The sequence below is a fragment of the Platalea leucorodia genome (genome assembly GCF_965183815.1).
Source record: "Platalea leucorodia genome assembly, chromosome: 2".
NCBI classification, from domain to species: domain Eukaryota; kingdom Metazoa; phylum Chordata; class Aves; order Pelecaniformes; family Threskiornithidae; genus Platalea; species Platalea leucorodia.
In genome coordinates, this window is record NC_138824.1 from 113,197,438 (window position 1) to 113,212,417 (window position 14,980).

A 14,980-nucleotide genomic window follows, 5' to 3' on the forward strand; every position below is an offset into this window, starting at 1 on the left:
TGTACATGACACATGAAAGAAAAGGAAACAACAGAATAAGTTTTTTCCTCCACTCCATCCAGCCCCCCATTAATTATATATCACTCCAGTTTATTTGTTGTTGATATGTTTTTCAATTAAGTAATTTCTAGTTTCTAGCTTTCCCCTACTGTGTGGGGAACACAGTCATTACAACAAATGTGGACCCATTCTAGCCAGGAAAGAAAGTAAAAGGGAAAGGCAGGTGATAGATGATCCTTCTGCCAGTGTCCAGACTGAGATGAAATGCAGCATTTCCCATTCACAGAAAAATAAATTAAAAAAAAAAATTAAAAAAAAGCTGATGATTTCTTACAAACCTTCCCAACCCCTACAGTTCCCAGTAAAACTGATGTCCTTGACAGATTCATTGTTAAGAGCACTGGATATTTGCTCAGCTGTAGAAATCTGGAGTAAAAGACTGTAGGTTCAATGAAATGGCATTTTCCAATTAAACTGTGTTTTGCTGGAAGTTCCCCAAGCTCTACCAAACAGTATGGTTATACATCCTATGCAAACTAGAGATGTGCATCATTTTTGCATGACAGCTTTTTGAATACATAACACTTGGGGGGAAAAAAGCTTTGCAAGGTGAACATTACAAAATGCCCAGTGCTTTTTCTTTCTCCCAAAGGTTTTCCTGCAGGCACGGATAACAGGAACATTAGTTATTAAATTGGCACTAGGTCTTTCTCTATTTCTCTATCATTTTCAAACAGGTTAATTAAAACACATTTATATGCCAGCTAAATAGAAGGTAACGAGTCAGAGGAAACTTCAGCACCCATTTTTCAATAAAACCTCCTGAACTTATAAATGTCCTTCAATCACTTTCAATAACTGTCTCTTGGAAGATGGAAATATCTGCATCTTCATTTTTTTTCAAAAACAAAGCAAATAAGTAACAAAAATCCTTTTTTTTTTTTTTTTTCCTAGGTGGGACTTAATTTTCCAAAATTCTGTATTATGATTGTAAATAAGCCTAAAAGAAGAAGTTATTTTCTACAGTTATCATTCATAAAGAATGAAAAGGTAAAAGAAAATATCCTTCTGAGATTAAGAACAGAATAACTGCTTATCATGTAGTTCATACAAAGACATCAGTATTGGGCACCTCAATCTGCTTTTAGCCTGAGACACAGGTAAACGAAGCAAGCATTTCATCCTCAGCCTCTCACTTTCTTTTGGGAGAGATGTTCACACAATTTCAAATGCATCTTCTATATACAGTTCTATCAATGCCAGAAAACCACAGGTAGTGCTGATATGCAAAAACCTTTTTAGCCGCAAGTACACAAAACTTTGTCATACCTGTTTGTGCTGCTCAAGACTCAAAACCAAAACGTTAGAGCTCACCTATATGGTCAAGTTACATTGCTGTCTCCCTTGTGTATGCTCTTAACCAGTAGCAAGACAAGACAATATAGCATGGCTTATTCTTATTTCACAGTTTTATACTTGTAGATATGAAGATGCACGTAACTATATCAAAGCATCAGGAACAAGGGGTACACTCTTACATTCAGAAGAATATTTAATTCTACAGATCTGGTTTTATATATTTTCTTAGATTTTTCTTTTCCCTTTAATCTGGTAAACTCCATGAAACTCTGTCACTGATAAACCATAGATATGGTGTTTCTGTGAAGCTAATACCCAGAATTGGTTTATTCTATTGTATCCCAAAAGACTGTCATAGAATATTCTAGTATAAAACAACTTGGATCATATGTTACCATTGATTTTTAGTCATAGTTCTTCATTGATTTCAGTGGGGAGTTCTCATTAAGCATCCCTGGCATGAAATGGCCACTTGTATTAGATTTTTGAGAAAAAAAACACAGTTGGTAAAAATGATCAAAATAAGCATCAAGAACTTTCCTCCATATTGTGAGCAATTGCAATAACAAAGTTATCTATCCTGCACCACAGAATAATTGCATCATTAAAAAACCTTTTTTTTTTTTTTTTTTTTTAATAAACATCACTCCTCAGGAGCTAAAAGTAGACAGGTTAAACCATATGAATTGGGATTATTTTCTGCAGAACCAAAAAATAAAATCTTCAGAGCCTGGTGTTTCTCCCTGTAGGAGCCATCTTGTGGAGGGAAATTATTTTCCCTATGGTAGCTTAAAAAGCAGATTTGCTCTCCTTGAATTGGAAAAATATTCACAGGATGTAAAAAGCACACTGCTCTATGTATATCTCCCTTTCACAGCTTTAAGAGAAAAAAATATAGACAGATGAGTCAGGATAATGTTTTGGGCTTTTTTTATATCCATTATTGGATGCTCATTCCCTACATATTTCTGTGCATGATCCTAGATCTACAGGAGGGAGAATTTTAAATTCTGAGGTCAAGAAACACACTCCATTTTTAGGAAAAAAACATGATGCGCACTCTTCAGAATCTGGATATGAATGTCCCTTATGCTGTAGTACCAAAAAACTCATGCAATATAGTTTTATCACTGTCCTATTTTCTGAGCAGTTTATAATACTTAAAGGATCTATTTATTCACATGCAGCAAGTTATTTTCTGTCCCCATTTCCTAGATAACAAGGAGGACTAAAGTAGGGTATACAAGAAATTTATGAAAGAGGATGGAGTCAAACTTGAGAAGTTTTCCCGCTTCTCATGCCATGAGTTTAAACACTGAGCTGTGCTTTTTTTCCCATTAGCACTTACAATGTTTATATAATTCCTCATTCTGTTATTTCCTTCTCTAACTCAACAATTTAGCCAGTAATACACCTGATTTGGGTGGCAGTTCTAGCTGTGGGACTTTACGAGCTCCTTCTCTCTCTCGGTAGGGCTTGGAGATGCTTCTTTTCTTATTCAGTCAAGCACCATTGATAGGGAAATCATGTCAGTTCTGGCCGCTTTTGCTCCAGCGTACATTTGATCTGAACATCTTTTCTCTTGAACCTTCACTTTTGCTACGAAGTGCTTTGCTTTTGCGGCGAGCTTGTTCTGGCCCTGGTTTCTATTAGTTGTGCTGAGATCTGAGGTTGTTATTCAGTCTTCGTATGCTGGAATCCACTCCCGTGAAAGAGCCAGCCTCGTTGTCTCACTCCTGTGCTGTGGAGTTCATTTCTTTAATGATCTGACCATTGTTCGCTTTCATTTCTGCCTTTGCAAACTGAACTGGAGCCTCACTGCTGGCTGTCTGAGGAGAGAAAGATGGGCCTGCTGCTTCTCAATGGAATTGGGTGAGGATGGCAACTCTGTTAGGAAAACAGGTTTCTCTTCCTGAAACATTATTCTTTAGTCCTCGCTTTTATCCTGAGCGCATTTATCCCAGCTTTCCTGCCTTGCAGAGACATACTTTTCATGGGAATTGTAGCAAAAGAATGATGAGGCATTGCTCTTTTAGCTAATCTGCTGTCTTTGACACCATCTTTCTGGAACACTCAAAAACTTGATTTTAAAGTCACTTTATCCCCGGATTTTCTTCAATATTTTTTATACACTTAAAAATTTAAAATGTAAGAAAGAATATCAACAGTCTTAAAATCCACCTGACTTCTTATAGGAGAATGTTATACAGGACAGAGGAATATGCCAGACTACCTCATTCTTGAAGATTAGCAGCTAAACCAGAATCACTGGAAAGTTTTAGAAAGCTGTAAAGAAATATGAAAGATGACTTAAGTAATGTTCCAAGGACCCAAGTTTTGGATTTTTCAAAGCTTTTTGGCAAGTGTTTTGTGCTTGGTTCAACTTCTATTTTCTTTTCTTTAATATTATACCATCAAAGCAAGTCAGTTCCACAATATCTTCTTTACTCCTTTGGTCTGTCTCTGACTTTGATATTCTCATTGTAAGGTCAGCTCTAAGAACTCAGAGCTTTCCCCAAAGACAAAGTTTTATCATTTCTTCCAGGTTTGCTAACCCAGGAAAATTCTAGAAGAGCAAGCAATATGAACAAAGCAGGCATTTAGACCACAGAAAAAAGTACAGATCCCAAGACAGAAATGTAATCAAGGACAGAGGCATTACTAAGGAATAAGGAAAAAGGAATTGTTCAGAAAAAAGATGTCCAAAAGAGTTAAGGCCTGCAGATAAATCAGGGAGTGGAGCTAGGGAAGGGTTGTCTTTGGAAAGATTTCTTCCCCGCACCCCCCCACCCCATGCTTTTCTTTAATGCCGCAAAATGGACTGTATTAATAAAATACATGTGAATCTTTCATAAAACTATCTGTGACCAAGCAGAAAAGTCTTTCAATAAGGTTTATGTTCTTGAAGTATAGAAATAGTATTAAAAATCTCTTCCTAAACCCCATGATTTCTGCTTCAGTGATAAAAGTGACACTGATGTCTTCAGTTTTGCTGTTAACATATTCAGGTAGTTCAGGCAGCTTTCTGCCCATTTGACTTCTTTCAAGTTACCTTTGATTTTGTTTAAACAGGCAACAAAACCCAGGCATTTTTTACAGATTTAGTTACAGAATATATAATACTTCATCATCTTAAGCAGGCTACTCAGTCTAGTTAAAGAATGTTGTTGATTTTTCAGTGTTTGTGCAGCTACAGTAGATCTGACCTAAAACTCATTTAAATGAAAGACATCTATTGAATCCATGGGCTTTGGGGCATAAACTAGTCAGCCTTTCACTGACTCACTGAAATGCTGTAGTCAGATACATGATTCATGTTTCCTTCCAATGCCTTAGACTTGAATGTGGTTATTCAAGGAGTCAGTAATCACAGGGCCAGTATTTTATAAGATATGAATGTTATAAGAATGCAGATATATCAATTCAGTACTGTTCTTTCTGAACAGAATGATTTTTTTTAACAGTGCAATTCAGCTTCAAAACAAAAATGAAGGAAAAAAATGAAAAAGACAACATAAAAGCTGTGTTAAAATTGCAGTTCAAAACTGGAACCTGCAAGTATAAGCATTCAAAATCATTGATATTAGGAAAACAAGACAGGTAGATAAGGTGTTAGTTTGCAACCACAGATAACAAAAAAGTTAAAGGAATTTAAATAGAGAAGAAATCTATGGATCAGGTTTTCTATTACATTGATATAATTGACATTATCATTAGGCTTCACTAGAATCACTAGCCAGTTTTGTATAAAGTAGCAGCAGATTTGGTAAATGTGGGTGTAGATACTTTTTGAATAAGGTATAAAAATAAGGATATGTCAGGAAAAAAAAAACAACACAAAACATCAGGATGAAAATCCCAATTGTATAGAAAGCTCTCATTAATTTCAAGAAAGACAACTGGGATAATTTATCTAGTTATCACTGTAAGAGGATGAGTATGAATGAGGAAACACAGACATCTACTTGCTGATTACTGATTTATCGCTTTCTCTCCCTCCAGTTTAGTAGAAAGTAGAAAAGAAAAAGACATTCATATTTTTTTCTAGTTATTTTTCATTAATATTCTTTTATGTACTTATTAAGTAAGTTTAGTAAATAATGCAAACTCTAATGTAAAAAGAAATATATCCTACATTTAATTAAGGGCAGTATATTTTAGAATATGGATCCATTTTTTCAGCCTGAATCAGTGCTTATCAGGCCCCACCGATGACCACCATTATTATAAAGTAGTTTCTTAAATAAGTGTCATTCAAGAGTTTTCTGTTGTTAAACTAAATCTAAATCTAAAAAACTAAGAAACCTGAGTGGTAAATTCATGTCACAATTAGCAGCAGAGATTCTGTGAATTGCTTTGTAACCACTGATAAAATGCAATTCCTCGAGTTACAGCAAAGGGAACAACGCTTGGGTGCACCGTCCTTCCTTTGGGAAAAAAAAAAAAGGTTTTTTTTCATTCTATTTTCCTTGGAAATATTGCAAACAATTTTTCAACTCCACCCTGACTTTTCTGGGTTGTGTGACAGAATCATTTCCAGATATGCCTTGTTTCAAGGCTACTAAGGGATGACTTGGCCTCTTGTGTTACTGACATGCAGTTGACAATCATTCTTATTTCTTGGTTTTAAGCAAAAAACATCGATGAAGACCAAATCTATCCTTAGTGACAGGTGTGTGTCACTTCATGCCCCTCATTCCTAATCACCAGATTGGTGCTATTGGAACTATGCCCTCAAGTCCCGTACAGACTTTGCACCCCAGCTTCCTTCTAAGGAAGGAACAGGGAGCGGGAGAGGAAAGGGCTGGTGCATTCCCAGGTCTCACTTCAACGAGTCAAGGTGTAGTTAGGGTATGGAGCTGGACCTGAAGGCTCAGAAACATAGAGGTGGCCAGTTTAGATATAGTCCCACAGTCTGGAGGACAGTGACCCAAGCATTGTAAATTACTTGATTCTTAAAAATAGAATAAAAATGTGATGTTTTCATTGTCTACTATATTAATGGACTATAAATGCCCTTTCTTTCAATCCTGCATGCTCAGTACAACCAGGAACTACAAAATAGTTCCCAATTTTTTAATTTAATGGAGAATTTGTGAAATTTATCACTGCTAATTATAGTTTAATAGAACCTAAAGATTTAAATTGCCTTATTTTTCTGTGCATTTTCCTGAAAAAATGTGTAGTTTGAATAAAAGAAGCTGAAAAATTATATACGTATGTGTATATATGTACATTATACATATCAAATGTTGTTATTGTTTTTTGTTCTTGATGAGGAATTGAAGAACAGAGAGAGGTGGTAACTAGCCAAAGTGTACATATAAAAATCAAAATATTAGCCTTCCCAGTTCTAGAAGTCCAATGCCACCCTGTTGATTCTCTCTAAAATATGCAAGAGCATGACACTGTCCCAGATGAATTACGACTTGGTGTTCTCCACAGGAGCTCACTGCCAGATGCTGTGTCCTTCCACCACCAGGCAGCATGCAGGAATTGTAGTGCTTAGGGACTGCTATGTGAATCAAGTTTTGGTAGTTCTCTGATGAGGTCTGTATTGTCTACCTGAAACTCAAAATCAACACAAAGTGCTTTCACTAACAGATCCCAGCTGCATGTGTAGGAAAAATCCAAAGGGAGAACGTCCTCAGTGGTAGCTCCCAACCCTTGAACTTGCTCCACTGACGACTTGCCATAGCCCTAAAGGCCATCAGACTGTGTCTCTGCCACGCTTGGACAGCAAGAGTCTGAAATCGCTGATTATCACACGGAGCAATATGCCCTTGTACTGAAGGAAAGGGATCGGGGGAGCTTTGTTTCAAGGAGAAAGAGTGAGGATTTTTTTGATAGACAGACAGCTTTCTTACATCATTCAGTGTTTTATTACTTTGAAGTAAGAAGGAGAGTTTCTATGCAGTAAAAGTAACCTCAGACTGAAATGGTTTTATATGAGTAGATATCTGGCAGCTTTGCTTTGTAGTAGGTTATGCAAAGAGTATGAAGGTTAGAGAAAAGGACAGAAAGAACATTAACAGGGAAATTAATAATTTTATGAGTTTTACAGAAGGGCTTGGGCTGTAAAGATAGTATGCACTGTGATATGCAGTACCTACTGAAAGTCATAGTTCATGGTTAAAAGTAGATAATATTTAGCATTTATATAGTGCTCCACAGCTTCAAAGAACTATGCAAACATCAATTAATTAATCCTCAGGATTTTAAGATCTCTATTTAGATAGGTCGATTCCTCTTAGAAAGTTCTGTATAACACAGATGATTACATCTACTTACAAAATAGGACAAACAACAGCAATAATATCACTGGCTTTGTGAATTAGTTAAGCACCATTATCCCTCTTCTGCTGATGGAAAAGCTGAGGTTTAACTATCAGAAATGTCTGTGAGGCATGTCAATGACAGAGCTGAAATTAAATTTTAGGAATGGCCTATCTCTTATTGTCTGTCTGCTAAGTAAATCTAAGGAACAATATGGTTTAGTGATGTGAGATAGACACACACATTTGAATTACAAAGTTCACAGTCAGGATATTTCTGTTCTCATAACATTTCCACCACAATAGTGTAGTTTGGTGATATCTGTTTGAAGCCTGCATCATAAGTCCTTTTGGGGTATGGGAAAATATATGGGACAAGTATTCATCATAATATGGTCAGATTCTGACCACTGTCAAACAACAGACCAATTTCACAGCACCTCTTAATTTGTCTGTTTGGTGCTTTTTGAAAGCTCCTTCCTTATTATCCATCTTCTCAGCTTTTCAAATACAGCCAACACATATAGATGAAATAAAGTCTGACATGATGCAGAGATGTCCACCAGAGTCTGCAGAGATCCTGTAATAACATTGATCGCACTTAGGAGTTAACTGAGAGGCCTGATGATAATTAAAAATGTCAACATCATTAAATATTTCATTTCTCAAATACGAACGAAGAGGTTGAGTCACATATTTGCATAATTTACATAACAGCCATCTAATTTTGGTGATTGAATTGATGACACCTGGGATGTCTAAGCTTTTTGGTTTTTTTTCTCTCTAGTCCACAAAGAGTCAGACCCAGAGAACTTTTCAGATCCTATCAGTGTATTGAAGCTCCACTACGGTTATTCTCATCCAAAAATCTGAGAGAACACAACCAATCTTATTGTGGTTATTCACATCATTTCTTTTAAGTATGATGGCAGCTGATATGGATGGAGCGCAGAGAGCTTTTCTCACTTTATTGTTCTCACCTGACTCCTGCTAGGAAGATAAATGGCAATGTTGTCAGTCAAAAATATTTTAATATTAAGTTTTCTCTCTCAAGTGGGACTAAATGGTATTACAGCATTACATCAATTATCTTATTACAACCTAGCTTTTAAGAACAGTAAATCAGGTTTTCAAAAATGAACTCAGTTCAACAGAAATAAACTATCATTAACAGTGCAGCCTGGTAACTTCCTGTTTTACTTTACTGCATCACTAATTTGCAGAAGAATGTCCCATTGGTAAACCAGAAATAGCCAAAGAGCCGAGCCAAGAAGACTCTTCATGGTGTAGGTAACTTAGTGAATTCCGTTTTGAACCTTTTGTCACAGGTTTGTGTTATAAATGTGTTTCTGGTGTTGGCAGCTGTGATTTGGGGGGCATATTTGCATCTTATTTTTGCATGAATATTATAATATATAGACCTAGAATTTTGTTAATAGATAGTAAATTGCTTTGCTACAGTAGCTATAAAAAATTAAAAACTAAAATGGCCTAGGATAAAATCTTGACTCCTGAGAAATTCAACTATCATGGGACAAGAGGGGAGGTCTTCTCATGAATTAATAAATAGTTTAAATAGTAGGATTAAGTAATCAGCTTCAACAAAAGTAGAGGTTTAAGAGCGGAGTCCCTCAGGGAGCTCTGCTGGGATATCTACTGCTCAACATAAATGATCTAGAAAAGGAAGTGAATAATGAGGTGACTAAGTGTTCTGATGATACAAAATTCTTCAAAATAATAACGATGAAAACTGACTGCTAAGAGTTGCAGCAGATTTCAGGGTACCAATCAACTATGGGTCAAGGAGAAAATGAACATTGCTGTTGATAAATGTAAGGTAATGTACACAGGAGGAAAAAGCCCATCATTAGAAATACACAGTGATGGTCACTAAACACGCTGTTATCATTCAGAAGATGTATTTGATTGTCATTGTCCATAAGCCTAGGAAAGCATTACTAGCCCAATACTCAGTGACAGTCAAAGGCTAAGTAGAATGATAAGAAAAAAACAGCTAAGAAAAAGAACAGTAAGTAAAAGAGACCATCATCATGGGATCACATACAGCCATGGCATAGTCACATCCTGAATTACCAATGCATTTCAGTCTCCTCAACTAAAAAACAAGACTGCCAAAAAGGCGGTGGTAAAGAAAAAACAAAGGTATGGATTGCTTTCAGTACTAAACAGACCCTGACATACTGGCTTGGCAAAGTGAACTCAGGTATTTAAAATCATGAACAGAGAACAAAGAATGATTATTTATGGTTTTTCATGACAGAATTAAGAAACATGAATTAATAGAAGCGTTAAAAGAAAAGTACATACTTTTCAGTACAATGAATATCTTGTGGATTTCATGTTGTGGAGTTCATTGCAATACAATGCTTTGGATCTGAAAGGGGTTTGAAATCAGACTAGCCTACATCATGGAAAAGAGGCCCTGACGGGCTACTCTTACAATGCTAAATTACAGCCTCTAGCTCAGGCACAGGGTGAGGAAAGGTGGAAGAAAAACCCAGAGAGGTGCCACTCTGTCCTTTCTCATGTGTCAGAAGCAGAAAGATTGGCTAGATGTAAGTTTCAGTCAAAGTGTTTTTATGATCTTGGGCAGTTTATTTCTTGTTATTGAACTTCCGGTTCTCATCTGTGAAATGGGGCTAAAAATACATACCACCATTACTTTGGAAGCATGTTATCATTTGAGATGTTCTGTAATGTCCTTAAAGATGCGTAAGGTACACAGGTTGCAGGCTCTAGTTTTGATTGCAAAAATACTCTGACATTTGCTTATGATTAAATTATTTAAAATGCCTTCTAAATAATGTGGAGACAGTTTCATCTAGTTATAGTGACTTCTAAGGAGAAATGACATTGGGTGGAAATTGCATTGGCATGTTCATTCTACACTTCATCATTCGTATTTATTGACGGGAGGGCTGTTAATGTTCTCTTTGGGCCAGCCTCTGGCTACATATGCAGAAATCTATAAAATCACAATTCAACTGCATTTTAATATAAATAAATGGCTAGCATTATGCAATTCCCAGGATAATTTAACTCAAGTGTTTTTCACACTCCTGTTTCCCTGTCCTTAGCAGAGATGTAACGGATCCTGATCACAGTCTCAAAGACACTTTTTGCTGCTGGAGCAACTGTAGCATTTTCCACTGCCTCTTTTTGCAGCAATTGCTCAAACACTAAGTCTGTCTTGAGTGCTCTTTTCTGGCTTGCCTGCTAATGAAGGAGGTGGAGAAGATGCCATAGTGTCTATTACTTTGCATGCAAGAACCACTTTCAAGTGAGTGGTGCCTTGACCTGCGAAAGTAAGATGTCCATATTCCCTGTAAAAAGTGATTGCTGCAATCTTGCTCACATGTATTCATCTCTGTTAAACATTCTGCTTGTTCTGGAATTTACTCTCTAAGCAGCTTGAAGGCCATTGAACAAAGAGTTTTCCTAATATATCATAATTACACAAACACCTGTGCTGAGCAACCTTGTACTCTGCTACTCAAAATTTTTTCCGTGGTTCAACAATGCTCAACACTCCTCAGCTGCAATTTGATGGTCTAATGGCTGAATGTATGGTACAATGAAGTACAGATGGGAATTCTAGATCAAAGAAGTTTAAAGAAAAATGCCCAGATACACTTGTAGCACATTATTGATTTTCATATGGTTGTACAACACACTTTGCAACATAAAACTGCTTCTCTTCACTGTAAGGGCAAAACAAGAACTACACAGAGGATCATTTGCAGGTGTTCACTTCAGAACAGATTATATAAAAAACTCAATGGATTATTTATTTCACTCCATATATAAATGCCATCATGCACAGTACTGTGTACAAAGTGTCTTTTTAAAGATTTTATTTCCTTTTCCAGATTGCTCAGCTGGCGTTTAGAACCCATAAAATCTTGCTGGAGTCATACAAACTTTAGAGTCTCCAAATCTCAAAGCTATTCTTTACTAAACGTGTTCCTAGTAGCGCACTCTTTTGTGAAGTCATCTTTGAAAATATAAATAACCAACACTGAATTTGAAAGTTCATCACAGTGATTTTTCAGAATGTCTTGAATGATTCACTTTGTCTTCAGCCACCAAATAGAGTTGATTTTTACATGGGCAGTAACTCTTTTCCCACCTTTGAACTTCTTTCTAAAACTTGCTAGGATTTTCAACAGCTTAACAAATTTATATATTCTCAGTTTTTCTCACATCAATATTATCTGGTATCATCAGCACAGACAATTCAAACACTTTTAAATGTATTAATAGGGGAGATCTCTTTCTCTTCACCCCAATTTAAAGCAACTTTTTTTTTTTTAGGGTGGTTCAAACTGCCTGAAAATCTAAGACTACTAATGAGTTTATACGTTGGGATTATTTAAAGAACTAGGTCTTTCAATTTAGCATCAATGTCATTTTTCAGTTGCTGACCTGAACTTAGGGTGGAACTGAAGAGATTCCATTTTCTTATAAATGTTACAAAACAGAACAAAAGTTATATTTCTACATTCAATCATGTTAAAATTTGTGTGAGAATATGTATAATTATAAGAGAAATCATAGGAATGGTCAAAGGACTCAGACCATCCTGTCCTGAATTCTCTCTCCAGCAGTGGCCACAAGTGGATTCCTCCAAAATAAAAGGCCAGAAACTGAGCGATATTTTTCCTGGGTACTCTTACAACCTCTAACACCACAAAGCTGAGGTGGTCCCCTTGTACTTAACAGCTTTCATTTTATTTTTCTCCCCCAGATTTGTCCAATTTCTTTTTGAATCCGTGTAAACATTTAGCATTCATTTTTAGAAAAGTACATGTAACTACAAGGACTAGAGGTTTGGCTTAATTTTCTTTGTCTTGGTTTTTAATCTGTTTAGTAAACAATCTGCCTACTACGAAGCATGGGGATAAAGAATATCATTACAAAAACCCAAGCTGTTAAACCATGAGCCTGTCAAGGGATTAATTCCTTAAAAAATTGCCTAAGGGTTGCAGAGGATTTTAACAGTTGGGAATTAAAGAATGATGGAGTGGTTGCAGCTCGGCCATGTTCTACTTCGCCCCGGGATGTGACTTGCGCAGAAAAAACAGCAGTCGGGGAAGGGTGATACTAAGCTAAAGCAAAAGAGGTTTCCTTTATAAAAAAGTTTCATAATGTTTTCTTCTAGAGCTTCAGGTCTCATAGAAGGTCAACCTTTCAATTGAAGTCAGCAAAATATTTCCTTTACGTCCTCACTATACTTGATATACTTTATCTTCATAAGTGATCTGGATGACAGGATCAAGTGTAGCCTGATGAAGTTTGCAGGTGACACCAAATTGAGTGGGGAAGTAGACACTCTGGAAGGGAGAGCCACCCTGCAGAAAGATCTGGATAGGCTGGAAGAGTGGGCTAACAAGAACCTTATGAAGTTTAACAAAGACAAGTGTAAGGTCTTGCACCTGGGAAAACATAATCCAGGAGTGCAGCTCAGACTGGGATCCACCTGGCTAGAGAGCAGCTCTGTGGAAAGGGACCTGGGGGTCCTGGTGGACAGGAAGCTCAACATGAGTGAACAGTGTGCTGCTGCGGCCGAGAAGGCCAATAGGATGCTGGGTTGCATCAAAAAGGGCATCACCAGCAAAGATAAAGAAGTCATTATCCCTCTCTACACAGCCCCTGTCAGGCCACACCTGGAATACTGTGTACAGTTCTGGTCCCCATTATACAAAAAAGATGTGGACAGGCTGGAGAGGGTCCAGAGAAGGGCCACCAAGATTATCAAGGGTCTGGGAACCCTGCCATATGACGATAAGCTGAGAGCTGGGTTTGTTCAGCCTTGAGAAAAGGAGGCTTAGAGGTGATCTCATCACCATTTACCAATACTTAAAGGGGAGCTACAAAGAAGATGGAGACTCCCTTTTTACAAGGAGTCACATGGTGAGGACAAGGGGTAACGGGTACAAATTATTCCCAGGGAGATTCCAACTGGACACGAGAGGTAAATTTTTCACAATGAGAACAATCAATCATTGGAATAATCTCCTCAGGGAAGTGGTTGACTCTGCTACGCTGAACACGTTTAAGACTCAGTTGGACATGGTGCTGGGCCAACTCGTCTAGATTGTGCTAGAAAGGTTGGACCATATGATCCTTGAGGTCCCTTCCAACCTGGTATTCTATGATTGATAAAGACAGGTTTTGTTCATACATGTGGAAGAAATGGAGAAGGCACTTTTGTCCTCTTTGTCCTATGTGTTTTCACAATTCCTTTTAGTTTTAGTATCCTCTCATGCATTAGGCTTTACTGTTCTCTGTGTACTTTACTCTTCATTGAAGTATTTAGTGACTGTTTTAGATGACTATATAGACACAACCCCCTCTATAATATCTTTCATAATTCTCAAAAATATGTTCTGCAAACTTAAAATTTTATCAGTAGAGCTGCTTAAGAGATCTGTCAACATTTTTTGAGTAAAAACATTGATAAAAGGTTACTAAGGTATAGTATTTTTCCTCAGTCACCACATATTTCCCACTTTTTTCAGTTTTAATTTGTGTACACATATAGTGCATTTCCCATTTATTCCTCTGTGTGTGTATACACACATCTATTCAGACATAAAGTCCGAGATAAATAACATCAATCACAGTGGTATCCAACAAAAAGACTAAGCAATACTCAATATTGGATTTTTTTTTTTTTTTTTAATATGCAAGTATGCAACCAAAAGGGGTTATGTTTTCAAATGTAGATTTGCAAAGCACAAAATTACTATGCGCTGGAGAGTGTAGGCATTGACCTATGAATTATATTCTTTAAAAATTAATGTAAGTTACCCAATTTATCTGACTTTTTTTTTTTTTTTTTACCCATTTTAATCCCATATTAGCTACTTAGCAGTGTTTACTTGTTATCTTGGAGGCAAAATAAGATTTTCTAGATGATTATTGCGAAGCTTCCTCTTAGTTGTGCATTTTCAGAGCACCCTGTGAGTATAAATTTTAAAACACTCTCAGACAACACTCTTTGCATTCATAAATGCACACATATGTGTTCACATGTATACTCAGAACTGTTGATTCATTTGAGATATAATCAGGTTTACAACTATTCCTTTATTAACATTTCACCAACAGTTCTAGTGAGAAGTTCCCCTTTATTTCTTAATAGTCCATGTTCTTTCTTCTTCAAAAGCAACTTTAAAAACTATTTCAGTTGCTTAGACACATTAGAATCCTCATTTATTTCATTTTTTAATTCATTAATGGATGTAGCTACTGTGTTTTCATAAGGGACTCCATGGTCAGCCTTCTATACATACATATAGTCAGCTTGAATTTTTTTTTTT